Source organism: Serinus canaria, chromosome 2 (assembly GCF_022539315.1).
Source record: "Serinus canaria isolate serCan28SL12 chromosome 2, serCan2020, whole genome shotgun sequence".
NCBI lineage: Eukaryota > Metazoa > Chordata > Aves > Passeriformes > Fringillidae > Serinus > Serinus canaria.
The window spans coordinates 110,300,524-110,316,022 of NC_066315.1; the positions used below are offsets into that span (position 1 = coordinate 110,300,524).

Genomic DNA, 15,499 nt, shown 5'->3' on the forward strand with positions numbered 1-15,499 from the left:
TTTGGAATTTATTTGGTTGAATACCCCAGAAGGCCTTGTTAACTTCTGTGACTTATCCAGGCTGTCTGAACTTCTCAATTGAAAAAAGGAAGCAATGAACAGGTTGAAATATGGCAGAGCTTCTTGTCTTGCCTTGAACAGAAGGAGTTTAGAAAGACCTTTTTCATATTCTGCTGATCCAAGTTGAGTTCAGTGACTGGGCAAAAAAAGGAGAGAAAATGCTGGTTGTGGGATGCCATCCTTGCCAAACTTTTCAGCCTCTAAGGAAGGCTTATTTTGGCAGAATGTTAAGCAATGCTTTTTGGACTGCTTTTTATTTGGGGAGGCTGATGGGAAAGATGCTCCTCCCCAGGCACTGAACCATAAATATTTGACTTTTATACAACCAAAATTCCTGTGAGTAGACATGGAATAAGTGACAAAACCCCCAAGCTTTTACCAAACCTGTGGAATTCATTTCAGCTTTGCCAGGTGTTTGCCTGTAAGACTGTGAGGTCCCATATTTAACAGCTCATATACTTTGCCAATAATATGTGAAGTGTTTCATTATCTTATACACTGTAGTTGGCACACAGCAGTTTGCAGACAAAGAACGATGGTTTATGATATTTGTGGATTCCATGCACAGTTGTAGGCATGAAATGATGTGTGGTGTATGATAAGACAAAAATATAAGAATGAAAGAGTTCACATAGCAAATATAAGATACTTTCAAGTCTCTGATAAGTAAAATGATAAAGTGCCAAGTAACATCAGTACTTTGATTTTTGTCTCCTTTTATAATTGCTCAGAATTAAAAACAAATAAAAGGCATGCCTTCAGCTCACCCAAGCTGTTCAACGAGTACTTGGGGCAGATGAAGAGCTAATTAATTCTGAGACTGCAAAATATCCAGAACTTTTTAGGATATTCATCCTAAAGGCCAAATTTTTCACAAATTAAAGCTTAATTTAGATGGACAAGCTTATGGGACCAGCTGCATACAACTGCATATTCACCCCATTTCCCAGTATCCAGTGAAGTATTTTGATCAATATTGAAATAATTACTGCAAGACTCTGGTTGTAGTTTTATGGATTTTTTTCTTCCTTGTGATGTTTTCACTGTTTTTACTGTTTTAATCTTTCCAGAAAAAAATAAAATCAAATGGCTTGAAACTTTAACTGATCTAAGTAAATCTTTGATGGAACAAATCTTTAATATGTTGCTTTGCAGCATAGCAATGTATTGAAGTGTGCACTTCTTTATGTATAGTAAATGTTGTGCTGAGGTAGGGTCCAGGGATGAAAAGCTACTGCCTATTTACACCAGCAACTCCCCAGGCATGGGAATCTTGTGTGTTGCAAGAGTGGCAACGTTTTCTGTGGCAGTGCTTGCAGCAGCCTGTGTGGTCTGCCCTGCTGGCCTTAGCAGCCCGTCTGAACTGGCAGGGGCCAGCAGCCCGGGAGACCTCGGTCCCTGGGTGAGCCCTCCACCAGCCCACCACAGAGACACAGGGCTGCTCCCCAGCTGCAGTGAGCAGGGCAGCTCAGGGAGATCTGCTCTGTCTCACCAGCTGTAATGCAGAAAAGAACAATTCCGGGTATCCAGAACAGCGAGGAGGAGGAAGTTTGACTATGAAAGGCAGAACAGGGAGCTCCTTGCTTTCTTGTCTTCTTCAAGGACTTTGGCAGGACTTTGGTGTGTTTTGTGGCGGTTCTGCTGCTGCTTAGGACCTATGACAGATGCACTTTTTTTTAGAGAGCTAGTGAACCTTTTCATGTGAACAAGAAAACGTGTCATTTGTCTGATGCTGAATTTCCATATTTTTATTATTCCCCTCTTGAGGTGTCTCAGGAGTCTGGAAGGTGATTTAAATGAAATTTTTATTGTCATTTCTAATGAATCTTCTGTGCTGTAAACACTGAAGGAAAAACTAAAAGGCAGTCCCATCCCTTGTGGGACTGGAGTCTGTTATTAGTCATCTGACCAAGAAATGAGAACAAGTAGCATTATTTATATGTATCTAAATTAGTAGATTATCAGCAACTGTATGAAGTTCAACAAAGACAAGTGACAGATTGTGCATCTGGGAGTAGGTAACCCTGGATGGAGAATGAGATGCTGGAGAACAGCACTCAAGAAAGGGACCTGAGGGTCCTGGTTGGTGGAAAGTTAAATGTGAACCAGAAGTGCTCTGGCAGCCCGGAGGGCCAACCCTGTCCTGCAGGCATCCGGCACAGCATGGCCAGCCAGGCAAGGGAGGGGATTGTCCTGCTCTTCTCTGCTCTGGGATGGCCTCATCTTGAGTTCTGGGGGCAGTTTTAGGTGCCACAATATAAAAAAAGATTTAAAGCTATTGGAGACATCAAAAGGAGGTCTTTTGAAGGGTCTGGAGGGGAAGGTGACTTGGTCTGCTCAGCATGGAGGAGAGGAGGGGAGACCTCACTACAGTCTGAAACTTCCTTGTGAGAAAAAGCAGAGGGGCAGGTGCCAATCTCTTCTCTCTGTGTGACCAGTGACAGGACTTGAGGACATGGCCGTAAGCTGAGTCAGGGGCAGGTAGTTTGGCTATCAGGAAAAGGTTCTTCTGCCCAACCACCCTCTTCCTGAGGGTGGTTGGGCACTGGTACAGGCTCCCCAGGGGAAGTGGTCTCAGCACCAAGCCTGACAGAGTTCAAGAAGTGTTTGGACAATGCTCTCTGACACACAATCTGATTCTTGGGCTTGTCCTGTTCAAGGGCAGGAGTTGGACTTCCATGATTCTTGTGCTTCTCTTCTGACTTAGGATATTCTGTGATTCTGTGATAACACCTGCTTAGATGCAGGTGGTCACTAAGATTGCATATTAGAAGTTGTCTGAATTCAGTGGTTTCTTATTATCACAGAAATAGGCAGTTCTAAGAGATGTGTGTTTCTCTTTGTGTTTAAAAGAAGCAAAACCCAAGAAACTTCCAAAAAGCACAAATGTTTTGAGGAAAATTATAAAAATAAGCTTTCCACTGAATCTGTCTTATTATGCTGACACTTTTGTGGCTAGACTCACCTCTAGTGACTGTGCAGATAAAGTTTGTTCATATTCCTGACAGGACAGTTGTGAAGCCCTTTTTCTGGGACTGATGATGTAAGAGAAGACCACAGGATTCTGATTCCTGTATCAACTTTCTGCATTTTCTGCTTAACCTCCCTTTTGAGGAAACTACCTTATTTGTAGAAAGTAGCACACACAGATCCAGATTCAGCAATGTTTTCTGGCTGATATTGGCAAAACACAGTTTTTATTCTCTCAGCTTCCACAGGGAGTTCACTATTTTTGATTTTATCTCACTTGTCTGGACTCTCCCTACAGTGGACGGACAGAAGCTTTCCACAGACATAAAAAATGATCCCCAGTTTGACTGTGGAAATCTGTGTTTAAAACAGGCATTGATTTAGAGAGGACTTAAGAGTGCCTTAACTATTAGTCTATCATCTATTTTTTGCTTGTTGGGCAGAAAATAGTTCAGTATTGTCTAGCTTTTAGTAGTAATATATCATGATTAAGATGTTTATGTAGGATAAGGATAGCAGAAAAATTCTGAGAAGGCTTGCTGAGCCTTACATTTCTGAGAGAACTAACCCCAAAAGTGAATCAGCTACTGATACTCTCTGAACAAGGTGGGAAAACCAAATCAAATCTGTTTGGGCCATATGCTCTTAAGTAGCCTTTGAAAATATAAGTGTGAGATAAATTATGGTTATTGTTAGTGAACTGGTGTTTTAATTTTGAACTACATCTTAAATGAGAGAAATGTCAGATGATTATTTTCTAACAGTAGTCGTCTATATGAAATTTCATTAAAATACTTTTGAATAATTAAAAAAGTTAACTGAAATTTTATCAAATCTTTGCTTAAGTAGCTGAAGATCTGGTAGAATATGCAGTTCTCATGAAGTGAAATAGGAAGGCCAGAATGCCATCTGCCTAAAACATAAACGTGTTAAATGCAGAGAAGGAAACTACAGTTTAAGATTCCAGGAATTTGCGATGTAATTTCAATATTTGTTCATCTTTTCTCAAAGACATCCATGCATGTAGAAGTAATAAGGCATGTCCTTGTTTCGGTGCACATAATTTTAGGTCTAGGAGTGGAGAGTGAGAAAATAAGTTTTTCTTATGTTGCATTTTCATCAGGATAAAATGACAGTTTTAGAGTTGCAGAGTGCACATAACAAGATAAGCAGTGCTGCTTCAGCACAACTTGTATGAATTGTTAGAAAGAGGTATGTACTTAGAAAGTAAATGACAGCCCTGAAGTTATGGTGGAATCGTAAAGCATTGGTGTACACTGGTTGTCTTTTAGATCATTCTTACAACCTTGACACACATGGTTTATGCTCAAGAATTTAATTTCCTTAGTTTTATATTTTTGCAGTTGTTAAAATCTGCCATATATCCAAGAAGGAGTATAGTCCATTAAAGAGTTTTGTAAAACTTAGTTTCTTGACAGCAGAAATTACTGGAAAAACAAACTTTTGTACAACATTTTATTTACAATAATGTCCTCTCAATATATTGTCACAGCTCTCCACTCTTGTTGTTGGGAATTGTATATGCAGAAGTCAAGCATAATTAAGTTTTCATGAGCAGATAATTAACATATTATCTCTGTATTATCTCTGTTTTGTAAATTAGTTGTTGTTCTTAAAGAGTGGTTTCAGAAGCCCTGGTTATGTTTTCTTCTTTTCTTTTTAGCAAATTTCATGTTCCTATGTGTTATTTTTTTAACTGAGTTTATAGTTTTTGAAAAAACCAGCATGCTTTATGGTGACTGGTGATTTTTATTTAAACTGATTCTACACATTGCCTTGAAATATTCTTATATGTCAATATAGCTTGGAAATATGATCCATTTCTTGAAGTGTAGCTAATAATGCTCTGGACTCTTACTATTGTAATGGTGCTAATTCTTCCCAGTCTCTGTTTTGCTGGTCTGGCTTGCGCAAAGAGTTTAAAAAGGCCAGGAACCTAAGACCACCGGCATTGCAGGGAAATAACATCTGAAAATTCCCAATCCTACAGTCTGCCCTCCTGCTGCTGAAGAGCAATAACAGACTTGATTTGGGTTTATTTGTGGATTCTTATTTTATAAAAAACAACAAATCAAAGACATAAATCAGTACAGATTTTATTTTATCTGCTTTGTTTTGTTGGTTGCTATTGCATGACTGAGAGAGAAGGAGACACACTTGCTACTGAGAACATGTGTAACATTATTTTGTTTATTGTGGTACATTTCTGTCATGTTGCTTATATACTAAACACTTTCTTCCACCTTATTTTACTTTTTTCCTCCCAAATCTGCAGATTTTTTAGTCATCAGTTCTTCTTAGTTCCACCCCCCCCCCCCCCCCGCCCACTACTTTGGGTCAATCTTGCAGTTCCTGTTCAGTCCTTATTTGGAAAAAAGCTTTCATAATTTCAGCAGGTGGTCTCCTGGAACTACCTCTTGGAGTACCTCTCCTGGAACTACCCAGCATATTGAGTATGCTGTCTTTTAGAGAACTGAAGCTGAAATCACTGTGCTTCTTTGTCCAGGTACAACATGAAAATTGTACATCAAAATCTTTGTCACCAATCAGGATTCCAGAACCACTCTTTGAGTTTGCTCTGTTACTGAAGTCTCATTGAACTCTGTGCATGATAAGAAGAGCAGTAAAGGGAGACTGCAAAGTCCGTGCCCTCCTTTGAGAGGCCAAAGAAGGAGGCACATCAAGGTAATTTGGGACAGAGTCAAACAAGTCTGCTATTGTTTTTTTTTCTTTTGTGTTGCATCAGCAGATGAAAGGTGCCTTCTTTCAAATGATGTAACATAGAGATGTCCTTTGCACACGCACCCATAATGCATGCGCTGTAGGGTTGGGGGAGATGAGATCCTGTGCTTGCTTTTATTTCCAGAATCTGCTGTTAAGGCACCAGGTTCATTACTAGTTTCCTTGAATGCGGAAGCATTTCTGTTTTGCAGGTGTTTTGCTAAATTATGTTTCATTGTAAAGAACAGGTCTTATCCTGTTTGTATTTTTTAAATCCTACATTCACTGGTGTAATCGCATAAGCAATTGATAATAGCCAAACAGTTAACAGTAAAACAAGATGTTTTTGATTTGGATTTAAGTCGTTGAAGAGTCCTTTGCTGAGCCATACAAAATGCTTCAATTGTGTGATTGTTCTAATCATTGCTAATGAAGTTGACACACCCATGATGTTGTTTTTGGCTTTGATACCTAAAGGACTTAGTGAAGCAGCTGGAGGGTTTGGTTGTGTTCCACATCTCACAGTGTCGTGGGACACTGGGACAGTAGTTGCTTCAGGGAAGCAAGAGAAAATCAACACTGGAATCATCAGTGTTCATCTTCACTCCCACTTCAATTCTGTTCTGGTTTCTTTTAGCTTCTCACTTCTTTTCCTCAATGCAGCAGCAGGAGACCATCATAATTCAGTATGTGCAGAAAATAATGAAATACTAAAAGTGGCTTGATCTCCATTTTTTAAGTATGTATCTGAGAAGAAAGAGGTGATACTTTAGGGCTCTTCGGTAAAGTGGTTTTACAAAATCTAAGTACTGGACATTTAAAGCTAATCAGGTTTAACCTGGGAAGAAACTGAAAAATAAGTTATGCAAGGGTAAGTGGAAAATTGCTAAGGTATGAAGACTGTCTATAAGGATGCCTTTAAAACAAGATATCTAACAGATATGAACTGTAAATCAACCAGAAGTTACAGTCTGTGTGATCAGGAGGCTGGTCCAAATGGAGATGGGGATTTTTTTGTCGAATTTCTAGGTTGTATCACAGGGAAGCAGTAAGGAAAAAGGGAAGTTTTTTCTTTTTAAGTGACTAATACCTTGTGACTTTTCTGTCAAATAGGCCAAATATGGGTTGCAACTTGGCAAGAACAATAAACGCTTAAACTTTATGTGCTTTTTGCCATATTTAATTCTTAACTAAAGAGTAGGCTCTCTTCAGGAAAAACATGATAATGATGTCTAATTGGTAAAATGTGCTGGTTAGCACTGTTGAAAGACTTTGATTAGGTTGTAGTGTAGGAGAGGAAAGCTCCTTCCCTCTCTTTTCTTTAAATTGTCCAGGTCCTGACCTCAGGACTTACTGTTAAGAAACTAAAGAGTTCACCCTTTCTTTGCTCCTGCTGTCAGTTCAGGAAGCAGGAATAAGGGCCCTTCCAGATTATGCCAATGATGTTAGTATGGGATTTTGCTTCCCTTTCAGCTGGAAAGGACCTAGCATCATCCTAGGGTCTTTTTGAGAGGTAATGTGCTTTTTTTTTCCTAGCAAAATTAGCTTTTAAACAGACCTAAAAAGAATAAAAGAAATAAAAGACATAATTGAATATGTGGAAGTCATTATGAATAAGGAGCATACAAAGGAGAATTAACTTTCACAAGATACATGCCAAAACATAGCAAGGTACACCAAAAGGATTTTAAAGAAAATTATGAAAGACAGAAAAATAAATAAATTCACTTTTCTATCTCAAACACATTAGAAGTTGAAAGTCTACTTCTAAATCTATAGAATATGATAACAGTGTAATAGCAGTAACTGATATTCACTATGGAGGAGTTTATAGCTATTGTAACATTTTTCAGGAGGGAAGGAAAGAAAATATATTCAAGTTGAGTCAAAATAGCTTTAGGCTAAGTATAGCATAATTTTAATATTATTCTAAAGAAAAGCACTGCTTTCAGAGTAGTTTAAATGACACAAATGCGAAATGTCCAGATTTTAAACTGGACTATGCATCCTAGCAGTTTGAGGGTGGAAAGTGGCTGTTGTGCTGCCAGTCTAGAGTCTTTGGCTTTGTGGTAGGCAGAGTTTTAGAAGCTAAGTAATAAAGATTAGGTGAGAAGGCACAGGCATATGCATTATGAAAAATTTACATTGTGGTTTTGTAGCCGTGCCTCGCTGTTCTGCCATTTTTTTGGAAGGAGTTAATGTAGACTGGTTGGATGCTGTGAGCTGCTCCAAGAAACATGATCCAAAGTCATCACTATTCCTCTTATAAAATTATGATGTTGTTCAGTAAGTGGGAAAGTTCCCTTCTTGGAATGATGTGAGAAGTAAAAATGTAACTTTGCAGAGTAAAGGGTTTTTCCGCTAAAGTCTTACTAGTTTAGTCTGCATACATGGGCCTATTGCTGTATTTATGAGAGGAGGAAGGACAAGGTAGGCTTGTTCAAGAAGAAGGTCCTTTACAGGTCAGCAAAAAAAAGCTCATAACACTTAAAGACTGAGCTATAAAGTGGTAGATGAAATTCTATGTTAATAAATGCAAAATAATCCACTCAGGGTGGAAAGCCAGCTGTGATGGTATGTTATGCAGTGCTAGACTCCACATAAGCTGTTGCTGTTCAGGGAAGTCACCTTGAAATAGTTGCAGGCAAGTCTATGCAAACCTTAGCTCACAGCCAGTCATAAAACCAAGTAAATTTTAGGAATGGATAGAAAAGGGACAGACAAGTAAACAGAAAACATCCCTGACTTTGCTTAAGTGAAGGGCAGATTTCTCGTTCTTTGTAACAAGGCAAGTAAATAGATGTGTACTAAGGGTTACTTTGCAGTTATGTATTGTGTTTTTGCAGTAAGCCAATACACTTTAAAAACAGCAGACCCAAAGAATGACACAAGTGTCAAAATGTCTAAATGAAACTTTTCCCTCTCAAAAATGAAGTTTTTTGAGGTCACATTGCAAGTTGCTTCTCCAAGCCCTTGCAGCTGTGGGATTCACAGCCTCCTACTTAAAAAGAATTGTTATTGATGTGTCATACCATAACTACCAAGAAACATCAAACTTTTGGGAAAATAGTCTAGTGAGCAGCCCATCATCCTTATAGAGCCATTTCAGTATCTCTCAGCACCTAAAATAATCTGTGATCCACCAAACAGGCAAACATCCCTGTACTTTTTGACACATAATGGTATGGAGTGATGTTTAAAAATGATTTATGTTACAGGTTACAAGCTAACTCTAAAAATTGATTTGTGGCAAATGATACTTCATGTGCAAATCATTAGTTTAAATACAGTGAATTTCAATGCTAATTTTTATTAAGGATGAAAGATAAAGAAAAATGCAAGGTGAAAAATGGCAGTAAGGTTTTCTTGTGAGGGAACGTAGACATATAGTCATGCAAATGTCATGCATATTAGCCAGAATTTTATCACAGTTACCTTAGCTTTCTTTTCTCATTCCCATGCTTTTGGGGATTTGAAGAAGGTTCATATCTCCCTCCCCTTCCTGTGCAATAAATAGTTAAGAACATGAATATTTTCCTGTCCTGGGGATGTCCTTTGAGTTAATGTAGGAGAGACATTGTGTCGATTATTGTTTCACTATCTCCTTCTAAGATTCACAAATGTATCCTGGATGATATTTGGTGGTTTCAGACTTGAAGGATTTGAGTTATCCACAAGGATTAGATCATTACTAGCAATTCGTTAATGTCAGCATAGATTCCTACGGCTCTGGCAGAAATGGTGAGGACAATTGGCCTTCCTTGTGCTTCAGATCTGACTGTTACACAAATTTAGGAGTATCCATCAATTAAACAAACAAACACACAAACAACACACAAACTAACTAACTAACTAACTAACTAACTAACTAACTAACTAACTAACTAACTAACTAACTAACTATATGCATGTAGAAATAATGAAATCTGTATCCCTTGTTTGTTAACCCTGGACTACAAAAAATTTGGGAACCCTTTATGATGTCTGTTGCCGTAGCAGAAGTTGCAGTAACTCTGTTTACTTAGCATTACTTTTTTGGATGGTCATATTGACTGCTCAGTTTGAGTGACATCAAACTCAGGCAGAAAGTTTCCAAACTGAGGCAAGCTCTGCCAAAACAAAAAGAATTCTGTTATTGTTGAACTCTAGATGCCTAACATGCAACTCTCAAACAGCAGTGCTGTGTTTTGGGAAATACTGATCAACTGGGACCCAGAAACAGGCAACGAAAAGACTTCACTGGCTCCAAATGGCAAATTCCCTTTCTCTGAAAGGGCAAAATGAAAGGAGGTAAGGGATATTTACAGAGCGTGCTTGTTATTCCTTCTTCCTTACACATTTCTAAATATGCAGTTTCCTATTTGAGAGAATTTCTTAGATAGGTAGGACTTATATTTCTAGCAAGTGTTTAAAACAGAGGTAAAAAACAGAGGAATAAGATCAGGGAGGCTAGTGAGAATGAGAGGGATTCTAGAGCATACCAGCCAACTTTTAATTATATTTTGCAATTTACTGTAAATACCATTACGGTATTTTTATATGTTGGGGGAAATTCTCCAAACTTTTGCTCAACTAACTTCCATGGGAATTCATGCAAATAATGACCTTGACATTCATGATATAGAAATAATTATTGTTGTACTGGATAGCTTGTCAGCCTGTCTAGTACTACCACAGATTTTTGCATGTGCTAAGCTAGGCCAAACCTCGAGAAATGAAGCTACATCAAGGTGCTTTGCTTTTCCTTCATCCTAAGGACTGTATACTTCTAGAAAGCACAAAATTCATGCCTAGATCTGGGAAGGACCAAGTCCCTCACCTTTCTTCTTTTTTTTTCCCCTCTTCTTTTTCTGATTAACATCCTAGGCATGTTGTTAATTAGTTCTTGGCATCTGCTTTTGTCACTTCTTGGGATAAAAATCTATGAAGAAAAATAGATTGATACTTTTTCCAGTAAGTGCTCATTTTCTCCCTTTGTAAATTTCTGTTTATTTAAGGAATTACCAAGGTGTTGTAAAGGTTAACTCCTAATTGGGAGTCTGGGGATGTACAATGTGACATGAGGACCTTGTCCACTCTGAGATACAAACAATGTATGTATGTAAACAATTTTGCTACTGGCACTGTGCTAGTTGGGAGGATTGTGCTTCTGCTAGTGGGAGCATGAGCAAGGCAAATGGAAGAGGACAGGTGCTGAGCACAGCAGTTCTGGTATCAGCAAGGTTTGCAGTGCATCTGTGCTTGCAGTCTTGCCTTCAAGGGCTTAAAATTCACATAGCTAGTGAAGAAACAGACATGTCTCAAGTCAAATAAAGCCAGAATGTAATTAAATAATAAAACATGACAAACAGTGCATTTCTAGGGAATTACAGCATGCCTTGGGTGGAGTTATAAGGCATGAGGCCAAAGGTTGCATGGCTTTAATCATCCAAGAGGCAAAGAAAGCCCCTGATGCTGACAGTGCTAGGGAAAGGAAGAGTGGGATGGTGTGGGCAGTCTTTCTGCATACAGTTTAGAAACCAAACTTTGATTTTATGCTGTTTAGGGGGTATGGAATTGCCTGTATCTCTTGTATGCCTCTTCTGGCCTCAGCTGGTTAACCTGCTAGGACTGGAGAATGATGCTGGCACATGCAACCAGCTAATTCAGCACCCAAGTACCTTTAATGTGTGGAGCAGAAAGTCTAACCCTGGATCAAGGCAGTTTTTTCCAGCCCCTGTGCCTGGGCCAGGATTTCCATGAGTAGAGCTCAACAGCAGTGACAGCAGCTGCTAATTGTGGTATTGAGAATGGGGAACTGGGAGAACAAGAGGATCCCTGGGGTGCTGTGAGCTGGACTGCTGAGGGGGTCAGTGCTGAGGCTGGGGAGCCTTGAGATGATGTATCTGGGGTAACAGACATTCTGTGACCATGGGCTTGGCCAGAGCAGCCCAGAGGATGAGTTAGAAGCCAGAGTTGCATTTTCCAGTGAGGCAGAACAAATAATGAGTGAGACCATTTCAGTGCTTTTCAAGGTGGATGATTAAAATATGAATCTGATACCACCCCGTGTCCTGGTGGCTAGTGTTGTACTTCTGTACAGGGGGCTGTGAGAATTCAAGGAGCTGTGGGTGAGGTGGCCAGCTTCTTCTTCTTCATGCTCATCTTTTCCAAGTGAGCTTCCAAGGATCTGAAGCTTTACCCAAGAGGTAGGTATGAGGAGATGCTTGCAGGTGCAGTGTTTCTCTTACCCTGTGCTCTTCCTGTTATCGTCTGGTGTTTGGCTGGAGGGAGAGCAGACTTCAGCAGAGACGTGAGAACCACAGCTGGCAGCAGGATGTTGTCTCTCAGCGAGGGGTGGAAGCCAAACCCAGCGCTCTTGCTGCAGTGGCAGCTCCCAGGAGGGTGGAGAGTAACAGGCTCTTGGAGAAGAGGTCTTGTGAGGTGGGAGCCTTTGTGTCATGCTGGTAATAAAGTCTTCAGAGACAGAACATGCTGATTCACAGAAACTGAGACTGTTTGTGGGAAAGAGTTGGCTTTCACAAAAATCTTAACTTGAAAACTCTTGTGGAAATAAAATTTTGGAACCATCAGAATGTTTTGGTAGTTTCTAACTGAATGGCTTTCTCATTTAAAAATACTTTTTGTTTTGAAAATTAAACCTAATAACATATTTAAGAAGTTGCATTAAAAGATATGTTTTGAAATTATGAAAGCAAAATGCTGACCTTGAACTCCAGGGTTTTTTCCTTCGCTCCAGGTCTTTAGCTTGCAAAATTGCAATAATTTAAAAATTTTCCTCCCACTTTGAAGTGGGATATTGATATGCAGAAAACTGTTTACAGTGAAATTGTTTCTCTTTCATCTTAACATAATGGACTATGTCACTTTAACATGAACTAGCCCCATTTAAAAACAACAAATTTCTAATAAATTCACTTTAAAAAGAAATAAAACAATTCTATTGCTACAAAGACACCTTTTACTGTCACAATTATTCTCCCACAAGTACAAGCAGGTTTTCTGATTCTAGGCTTAAAATGTTTACTGATGATTGTAATGCACTCAAAAGAAACCAAATACAGATGGTTAAGTTTGAACAATGCTTTTCTCACACAGTATTTAAACGCTCAAGAAAGTCATGAAACAAAGAAGTCCCAATTCAGTACTGTGCAGCATGTCCTGCTGATGTGTTTATTTCCGTTGCCTGGATTTTAATCACTGGGATGTGCTCACTTCAAATGTGATGCTAAACATTGCCTGTTATTATAATACATTTCCCAGGAAAGTGCATTCTGACTAGCATGCAAAGTGTAGAAGAAAAACTTCAGGGGATTATTATATATTTTTTTTAACATGGCCTTTAGAAAAACAATGGTTCATTCTTTGAAGCCATGTATCCTGAGTCCAGGATAGACTGTTATACTGTTACCAGTTTGGCAAAGGGAAAGGGCCTTCCAGTGGAGTGTGAATTATGGTTGTACCTACAGGCTCTCAGTGCCAGTGGGCCATACTCTGAATTCATCTCCTCACAACTCACCATCATCCTTTCTGCCCCCACTGTGCCAGGAAGCTTCATGTCGTGGCTCACAGCCTTACCCACGTGCTCAGGCAACCTTGCAGGGCCCAACACCCAGTCCCCATCTGCTCTGTGCTGACATTAAAGATGCCACCATGCTCTTTCCTAGGAGTAGCTGCAGAGTGCTTGGCTATAATTAAGTCCCACAGTAACCATGGTGCAGCAAGATTTGAATCAGTCCTTGACTTCCAGTGGTTGCGTTTTGGTGGTGATGGAGATTTCTGGGGCACTGGCTGAGTTACGTGGTGAAACCCTGACACTGATGTCATTAGGACTCATTGGTTTGGCTTGTATGATAGAAATGCTTCTCATCATAATGATGTGGAGGTGACATAAGATATAGAGAACAGATATGATTGCTGGGTTTGGTTTGTTTTTTAAAATTTTATTTTATTTTATTTTATGTTATTTTATTTTATTTTATTTTATTTTATTTTATTTTATTTTATTTTATTTTATTTTATTTTATTTTATTTTATTTTATTTTATTTTATTTGTAACATTCTTAGCACCTTTATAGTACTATATATGGATCCAATATATTGCATTAAAGTGATGGTGGAGGGTGAAGGTGGATGAAGGGTAAAGCAGAATAGCTATGGTGCAAAAGTAGCACCTTTCCAGCTTGTCTATTATTAAAACCAGGACAAATCTTTTTTTCTATTCACTAGGACTTATAAGAACCTTGGTATCAGCTCTGACTCAGGCAAGCATGAAAACTGTTCATCCTGTGACTCTCCCCACTTTTAGTGCCCTTCAAGTACTTTTTACCTGGGAAACTTTATGACAGCAATATCTTGCAACATAAAACATGATTGTCCTACATTGTGTGCTTGGGACTTACCTTTATAGCAGAACACCAAAACCAGCAGGTTGGCAGATTGGCTGCTGAGCTGCCTGGGTGCTCCACGTTGTTAGTCCCTGTTACAAGTGTTACTGAAGCCCAGCACTCACTGCTAAGTGTCGAGGTACAGAGACAGAACAGAAGTGCTGTTGGCAGCCATCACCAGTTAGTTGTTTTTGTCTGTGATTTCATGATGTTTAAGACACAGCAGAGCTTTTTTCTCATTATTAAGGGTCAGTATGCAGAAAACAGATCTCATGAAGTCCTGGTGTACTGTGTCACCCTGTTCCGTCTTCATTTCAATATCACCCACTCCCACCTTGCCTGAAAAATCACACACTCTGCAGGATGCCTTGGGAAGACGGATTGTTTTCATTTGCAGGGAAGTTTGCAGCAGAGCACTTTTAAAATGACACTGTAAGAAATTGCTACAGTGCAAGACCTGCTCTGACTTTTATTTATGTAAAAAGAGATCTGGGTTAGGATTTCTAGTTGGAAGGAACCCACGATTTTACTAGGACAGGGAGGCTCATTCTTCTCTCTTGGCATGCCATGCGCTCTGCAATCTATTTGAGAGGCAATAAAGGAGGTAATAAAGTGGCAATCAAAAACAATGCTTCAGTAGTTCTGAGCCACAGTTTGTGAGATTTCATTTGGAACTTATTTACCTAACCCACTCCTACACATCTATCTATCTTAGGCACCTACAGGAGTCATCTCTTTGGAGGGCTTAAGGCTGTCAAAAGGTTAAATTTAGTTCTTAGAGCAGTCTGAAATATTTTTTTGTTGGGAAGGGGAAGTGCTGAGAGGTGAGGGTATATGGGCACTGCAGGTACAGAGACAGCAGTAATGATTCAGTATTCAGGAGCAATGCATTTCCATCACTGCCACAGTGAACCAGATTAACTGATCCTTCTAAGAAGAATCCTGGATTTCTCAGGGATGTGCTGGGACTGGAAGCTTCCTTGCTATCAGATCTGAGTGAGAATTTTTCTTGTCTTGGCATCACACTGTGCTGTACTACAGCCAAGTGGTATCCAGGGCGGTCAGAGCCGTGAGTGTTTTGGTTGCTCTGATGTACAAAGCAGGTATGCCCAAGTGACTTACCTCAGAGCAGCAGATTGTACCTTCTGAGGCCCCTTTCAGCCTGAATTAGTCTGTGATCCTGGGATCCTACATTTCACAGCTGCAGAGCTGTTGCTGCAGCCCTAGGTAATCCCTTCCTTCACCCCACAGCTGCACCCACAGTAGGACAGTGCTGATACTGACAGTGGTGCTGCTCACTTGCTCATACATGTGAGCAAAGAGTTCAGAGCAAAGCTGAT

The 15,499-nt window shown here is 39.5% G+C and overlaps 1 pseudogene; it reads left to right on the plus strand.

Moving 5' to 3' along the window:
* The window catches only part of LOC115485399 (uncharacterized), a 133,636-nt pseudogene that overhangs the window by 75,876 nt on the left and 42,261 nt on the right, over positions 1-15,499 (plus strand).